This window comes from Tupaia chinensis, unplaced genomic scaffold (assembly GCF_000334495.1).
Source record: "Tupaia chinensis unplaced genomic scaffold, TupChi_1.0 Scaffold000539_1, whole genome shotgun sequence".
In the NCBI taxonomy this organism is placed as follows: Eukaryota; Metazoa; Chordata; class Mammalia; order Scandentia; family Tupaiidae; genus Tupaia; species Tupaia belangeri.
In genome coordinates this window covers 868,732-876,888 of record NW_006160052.1, presented here as the reverse complement: position 1 = coordinate 876,888, position 8,157 = coordinate 868,732, and the positions used below count along the sequence as shown (strand labels likewise).

At 37.4% G+C, this 8,157-nt stretch overlaps 1 pseudogene; it reads right to left on the bottom strand.

The window, feature by feature from the left end:
• Nucleotides 1–1,339: 1,339 nt before the first annotated feature.
• Nucleotides 1,340–4,733, bottom strand: LOC106735820 (60S ribosomal protein L23a pseudogene; annotated as a pseudogene).
• Between the last annotated feature and the right edge of the window lie 3,424 nt (nt 4,734–8,157).

Genomic DNA, 8,157 nt, shown 5'->3' with positions numbered 1-8,157 from the left:
AGTATATTGGGGAGCCAGAGGGGGGTCGCTTCCCAGTAAGGCTGCCACTTTCTGGAGCAAATAGCAAACAGCCTTGCTGACATGCTAATTGACCCAAGCTTTGTTCCAAGGTGTGGGGGGGGGGTGCACAACAGTGGCCTTGCCAACGTGTTGATCCAACCGGAAGCGGAGCTCAAAGGTCTGGGGGCTCAGACAGATCCTGGGGCCTCACCGGGTCGGACTCCTCCAGTGCAGTTGTTACTAAATTTTAGCTTTGTCCACATCTTATTTTTGACTTTTTAGAAGCTATCTACTGTTCGAACAGAATCCTAACCTTTTTTCCGGCTTTAAGTCTCAAGCAAATTTTTAACATTTTCTATTTTGATTTATTAAAGTTAAAACTGCTTTTCTTGAAATAAAATATAAGTAAAAAACATACCTAATGATTACAGTGAGCTATATAGGCTCAGGTAGGTGCTACTTTATAGTATGTTCATTCTACTCCCTGAGCCAATATACAGTGTATTCTGAATGGGAAAACTCACTTTGTATGCTGTATTGATATATAGTGAGTAAATGTAACATGAATTTAAAATAAAAAATTAAATTAAATAAAAAAAATAACAGAAACAAAAACTCACACCAGGTGCGTGTGCATGTGTTTTCTGATTGTCCTTAAGGCATCAAGCTGGATCTTTCTGAGATCTTTCAAAGGATTTTATAATTACTCTCTCGGTTTCATCTTTATACTGTTTTTTTTAAAGATGCATTGAATTTGGTCTTTTCCTGAAGCCCATGGTTCATTTCACCATCATGTGTTACTGAGAGAGGCTGAGAATTTTCAAACTCAATGGTCTCCCCACCCAACTTTTTAAAAATAGGTCTACGTTTAATTTATTCTTCCCTCTTACATCTTACTATAATCAAAAAGAAGAAACAAGGTGGTACTATTAATGCTCTGCCTGAAAATTCTCCTTAGTTAGATCACACAGCTCATCTGATACGTTTTCTACTTTTCATGCTAGCTGTAAGATCATTTTCCCTCCAATATTCAGTAAAATTTCTCTCACTTCCAATTAAGTTCTCACCTGCAGTCTCCTGAAAGACCTCAGGCTTCTACTAACGAACACATAAAATCTCTACAGGCTTTCACTAAGATTTCAACTAACATTTCACTAACTTTAGATTTTGGTTTTTTGTTGCAGCAGCATCCAATTCCAGACCTCAGAATCTGTATTTGTTATTTGTGGCTGTGCAGGAAATTACCCCAAACTTAATGGCATAAGACAATCAATACTTATTTGTTTATTTATTTTATGGTGAAAAAGTGTGTATTTAGGATTAGCCAGCTGGACTCACTTTAGATGATCCCAATTTTGTTGGCAACATCCAAAGCATCATAATCGGGAGCCAGTAGCACATATGCCTTCTTCTCTCCATCAGGCCTGATTAGAGTGTTGACCTTGGCCACATCCATATCATAGAGCTTCTTCACAGCCTGTCTGATCTGGTGCTTATTGGCCTTGACATCCACAATGAACACAAGTGTGTGGTTGTCTTCTATCTTCTTCCTAGTAGACTTGGTTGTCAGGGGGAACTTGATGATGGCATAGTGGTCAAGCTTGTTTCTCCTGGTGCACTCTTCTGAGGATATTTAGGCTGCCTCCACAGCCGAAGAGTCTTGGGCCTCCAGAAGGCGGGTGATGTACAGATCTCTTTTTTTTTGTGGCTGTGGACGCCTTTCAGCACTGCCTTCTTGGCCTTCAAAGCCTTTGCTTTAACTTCAGCTTTGGTAGGGACAGGAGCTTCCTTCTTTGCGTTTGGCACTATCCTGGTGAAAAGTGACAATCAATATTACCTCACACAGTTTGGGTGCGGAAATCTGGGAGTGGCTTAGCTTGCTTGTTTTGATTCACAGTCTTTCCTGAGTTTGAATACAAGATATCGGCTAGAAATGCAGTTATCTAAAAATCTGACTCGGCCTGGAGTATCTGTTTCTAAGGTAGTTTACTCACTTGCCTATGAAGGTACTGGTTGTTGACAGTAGGCCTTAGATCCTTGCCACACGGTTCTCTCCATAGGGCTGTTTGAATATCTTCATGGCATGGCAGTTAGCTTCTCTGAAAAGGTGAACTGAGAGAGCAACATGGAAGGTACAATGTCCTTAATGGCCTAGCCTTGGAAGGTACACTCAATTCTTTGTACAATCTCTTCTTGGTCATACAGGTCAACATGGAAGGAAAGTATGTATGAGACAAGAATATTAGGAACCACAAAATGAGAAAAATATATATCCCTGAGGATATTTTCAGGCTGAAGATCAATTTTCAGTGTTGGGAACATCTTATCATAATCTATTCAAACATTGTTTCTGTCATATTCTCTCTCTCTTTGGGGGGACTCCAGTTACAAATATGTTAGACAATATGCAATACCTTTCAGTTTGTTCCCTATGTCTCTTAATTTTTCTATATATTTGCATGCTCTTTCTCTTTATACTTCATTCTTGTTCATTTCTTCTGACCTAGCTCACAGTTTACTAATTCATTTGCTAATTCTTTTATTTTTGGACAACTCGAGTCCTTTTATTATTTTATTTTTCCCTTGTTTTCTTCTTGGCATTTAGTCTTTACCACAGAGATGACATTATGCATTCTTGACTTAGTCTAGCTGCAATTAATGTTTTTTATCTTTTCTCAAATTATGATATAAATTTACACATCTTAAATCTACTTACCCTCCCAATTTGTCCTACTATTGACATGTATTTCATTGTATGTATATTTTAAACCCCAGGCATTATTATTTGATGGAATCAATATTCACTTTTACATTTCTGCATTTCTGTATTTCCATCTAGAATTATTATTTGTTCTCATAGTTAACCTACATGGGAAATACATGTTATCACCTATTATAGGTTGAAAAGTCATTATTTTCCTTTAATATTTTTATTTTGCTTTAATTATAAAGTTTTGGAATGAGGCTGTTTATAGAATTCTAAATGCATGGATAGTTTCTTTCAACAACTTAAAGATGTTGATCTATTGTCTTCTAGCTTCCATTGATTGAGTTATGAAGTTATTCATCACTCATACTGTTACTCATTTGAAAGTCATTTTTCTCAGATTACATATATGTTTTGTCATTTTTTTGTTGTCTTTGACTATGATGAATTCAGGTGTAATAGTCTTTGTTTTTTGTTTTGTTTTGTTTTGTCTAGTCTTGTCAGAAGACATATGCACTTGCTAGAGAGAGAGAGAAAGAGAGGGAAAGAAAATGAGAAAGCACCACCCATGGAAAATGGTCATGCTACAATTCTTCTCCTCCATTTCTCCCTCCTTTTGGAATTTTGAGCCCATATCCACACATGCCTGGTGTGTTCTTCAAGTTGCTGGACCTGAGGCTTGAACCACATGGTTGGCCATGTGGGATCCATCTGCTTTAACCACCATGGGCTGGAATGTGTGACAGTCTTTTGTATTCCTCATACGTGAGGTTTTCAGAGAGCTTTTCAAATCTGTGGTTTGGTATCTTTTGTCAGTGGGAAAATCTTAGTCAATATATTGTCAAATATCACTACTATTCTATTCGCTCTCCTCACCTTCTAACATTTACGCATGATTTAGAACACTGCACTGTTTACCATATATTCTTATCTTTGTCATTTATTTTCTGTCCTTTTGTTTTTATGCTTTAATTTTGATAATTTCCACTCACATTCTTCCAGTTCACTTAACCATTGCTTTGATGTGTTAAATCTCCTATTAAATTCATCAGATTACATCTTAATTTTTAAATATAATTTATTTAATTTATTATTATTATTATTATTAATTTGCTATAGGACACATGAACTCACCAGAGAGAGACAGAGAGTGAGGGAAAGTGAGAAAGCAAGCTGCCAGGTCCAGGATGTAACCCATAGTCGGATACATGGGAGTCCAGCACCTTAACCACCATGCAACCTGCTTGTCCATACCTTAAAAATTTTTAAGAGAGATTTTTTTTTGCTATAGGGCACATGCGTTTGCTGGAGAGACAGAGAAAAAGCAAGAAATCACTTCCCAGCAGGGATGGTCATGCCACAATTCTGTCTCTTCCATTCTCCTCTCAGGGCTTTGGACATGCATACGCATGTGCCCGGCATGAATTTTTTTTTTTTTTTGAGAGGCTTTTGCTCTCCAGAAAGAAAGAGACAGAGAGAAAGAAAGCTAGAAATCACCCCCCAGGGGGTATGGCCATGCCACAATCCTTTCTCCGCCATTCTCCTCTCGGGATCTTGGGCATGCATGCACACGCGCCCAGTGTGAGTTTAAGGCACCACGTCTGGAACTCAAACCGCGGGCAGCTACATGGAAGGACAGCGACATAGCCATTGTGCTAACTGCTGGTCCCTGCCTGGTATGAATTTTAACCCACCAGGGCTAGAACTTGAACAATGGCCAATGATGTGTGAGTCCAGCAATGTAACCATTGTATCATCTGCTGATCCCCCACATCTTAATTTTAATTATATATTCTTTTCAGTGCTAGAATTTCCATTGACCTTTGAAATACATTCCAAGTGTAGCCGAAATTCTCCATCTTTTCCTCTGTTTCCTTCACTATGTGAATCATTTTAATTTTAAAGTCTTTGTCTGATAACTACAATATCTAAATAATCTGTGGGTATATTTTTTTCATCCGTTTTAAATCTGGTTTAGCTACTTGGTCCTTATAGCAGGACTCAATTTTTACTGAATGTCAAACATCGTGTACTAAAATGTAAAGGGTTTGAATGATATTATCTCCTTACTAAGTCAGTTTTTTTCTGACAGGCAAGTACTACAACTAGATCATCTTAATTCTACCTACACTTGGTTTTAGTCTTTGTTAAAAATTACTTTTTTGTCCTGACTCCTAGGGTATGGCTTTTCTAGGGCCTTTTCTAAAATTTTGTGGTATTTACTACTTTTTTTAGTTTTGCCAGTCTTTAACTCCAACTCCCCATATCTCTGGTTCCCCAAAGCGGCTGAAAACTATGTTTGCATTTTAGCCTTAAATATCCTTTATACTGAATTGTTTTTAACTTTCTCATCCTGTGAATGTAAAGCTTAGCAATTGCACATGTCTTGAAGGAAAATGATATGCAGGTTTTGAGAATCACTTTCCTTCGAGTCTCTCTACTGTGGAATTTTTTTTCCCTCAACTTCTAATTATTTTTCACTCATCCCAGTGGGACTAATGCTTTTTGTCATGAATATAATCATCTATTATAAAGAGTGTCAAATAAGCTCAGGGGGGAAAGCTAAGAATCTACCAAAACTAACCAAGTACCAGGTAGAATTCCCAGGGAACAAAAATATAGTCATTGAAAATTAAAACTTGGGCTGGCTCTGTGGTCTGTGGGTAAGGCACCTGGATGCCACATGACTCATTTTTCAAGTCCCAGACCTGGTGACTTAAGAAACACACCAGGCACATATGCATGCATGCTCAAAATACCTGAAGGAGAACGAGATAGAAAATAAAGGATTGTGGCATGACCATTCCCCATGGTGGGGGGGCGGGCAGAGGTGTTACTTTCTCCTCTTCTTCTCTCTCTGTTTCTCTTTATCTCTCTGACCAGTGCACACACCTTCTAGAAAAAAAATAACTAAGCAAATAAAACTCAAAGGTTGGATTAAACTACATATTGGAAACTCATAAAGTAAGTGGTAAAGTGGAAGATAGATATTAAAATATTTTTAATCGCACTGAGATTAAAAAAAATGAGACTAACAAAAACTTAAGATACAAGAAAGAAAGAGTGGAAATTTCTTTCTTTATTTTGTTAAAGAATTATTTTATTTAACTTTATTTTATTTTATTTTATTTTATTTTGACCAGAGAGGGACACAGTGAGAGTAAAAGAGGAGGAGGGGTGAAGTGAGAAAGCAATTCACCAGATCCAGGACTCAAGTCATAGTCGGCCATATAGAAATCCAGAGTTTGTAGCCACCATGCCACCTGCTGGCCTGAAGAGTGAAAATTTCAACACATGTCTAATCAGAATTCTAAAGGAAAAAAATGGGGAAAATACTGGGAAGCCAATAGTTGAATAAATGACCAGTTTCGTATCTATAATTGATAAAAGACATCATGACCAAGAGAGATGATACCAACTATACAAGGCTACTTCAATATCTGAAAACCAGTTAATATTAAGTCCACCACATCAATAGGCTAGAAAAGAAAAATTATATGATCATATCATTAGAAGCAGAAAAAAGCATTTGACAAACTCTCCTGTCTCTTCATGGTAAAACAAAAAGTACCACAAACTGGGACTAGCAGGTGGTGTGGTGTTTAAGGTACTGGATTCCCACATGGGTGACTGTGGCTTGAGTCCTGGGACCTGCGGCTTGAAAAATCACACCAGGTGCATATGCATGCATTCTCAAAATCCTGAGAGAAGGAAAGAGAGGAGATTGCAGCATGGCCATCCTTCCTGGGAGGTGATTTCTCACTTTCCCTCTCTCTGCCTTTCTCTATCTCTTTCTGGTGAGTGCACACATTCTATGACAACGAAAAAAGAAAAAAAATACAGCAAACATAGATAGAAGGGGAACTTCTTGACTTTTACAAATTACAACTAAAAAATTCCATCGCTTACATCATACTTAATGAAAAACTAGATTCCCTTGAATATCAGGAATGAGGCCAAGATGTCCTCTCTCACCACTCCTAGTTAGCATCTTACTGGAAATTATACCTAATGCAATAGAAGTAGAAATAATTTGAAATAACAAGTGAATAGAGTGGAAAGAAATAAAATGTTCTTTATTCACAGATGACATGTTTGTCAATGTAGACAATCACAAAGAATTGACAAAAAACTCAGATGAATAAGTAATTATGGCAACATTATAGGAGATGATGTTAATATACAAATTTCAATTGCTTTCCTATATACCAGCAATGAATTGAAATTTGTACATGAAAACACAAACTATTTATATTAACTATATACCAGCAATGAATTGAAATTTGTACATGAAAACACAAACTATTTATATTACGATTCTTAGGAATAAATCTAACAAATATTTAAAATATCAATATGAGGAAATCTACAAAGTCTGAAGAAAGAAATAAAAGATCTTAATAAATGGAGAGATAATCCATGTTCATGGACAGGAAGACTTAATATCATTAAGATATTTGGTCTTCCTAATATTTTTAAAGATTTATTTATTTATGGGACCAGCAGTTAGCATAATGGCTATGTTGCTGAATTCCCATGTAGTCGACCGCATTTCAAGTCCTGGACCCGGCAGTTTAAAACCCATGCTGGACGCATGTGCATGTGTGCCCAAAATCCTGAGAGGAGAATAGAGGAGAAGGGATTGCAGCATGGCCATCCCCCATGAAGGGGGGTGTGATTTCTCACTTTCTGTCTCTCTGTCTCTCTCTGTCTCTCTGGTGAGCACATGTGCCCTATAGCAAAAACCTTTCCCCAAAAAATTATTTATTTATTAATTCATTTATTCATTCATTTATTTTAATTTGACCAGAGAGAGAGACACGGGGGGGAGGGGGAGTGGAAAAGCAGGCAAGCCACCAGGTCCAGGATTCATACCATGGTTGGCTGTGTGGGAATGTCTAGTGTCTCAACCACCATGCCTCCTGCTAGTCCCTGGTATTCCCAATTTTATAGATTAAATGCAATTCAGATGAAAATTCCATCAAGTTATTTTGTCAACAAAGTTAAGTTATATGGAAAGTCAACAGATCCGAAATTGTCAACACATTATTGAAGATAAAGAATAAACTATGAAAATTGACATGACCTGACTTCAAGATTTAAAATAAATGTACAGTAATTAAGACAGTGTACTGGTAAATAGTAGACAGATAGACCAATGGAAAATAATAGAGAGCCTGGCTCTTTACCAGCTGGAACCATGGAGGGCATTCAAGAGAAGAAAAAAGAAGGTGCCTGCTGTGGTGGAAACCAAGAAAAAGGCTCCTGCTGCCACGGAAGCCACCAAGAAAAAGGTTCCTGCTGTGCTAGAAATCCTTAAGAAAAAGCGAAGGAATTTTGCAGAGTTGAAGATCAAGCGCCTGAGAAAGAAGTTTGCTCAAAAGATGCTTCGAAAGGCAAGGAGGAAGCTTATCTATGAAAAAGCTAAGCACTATCATAAGGAATATAGA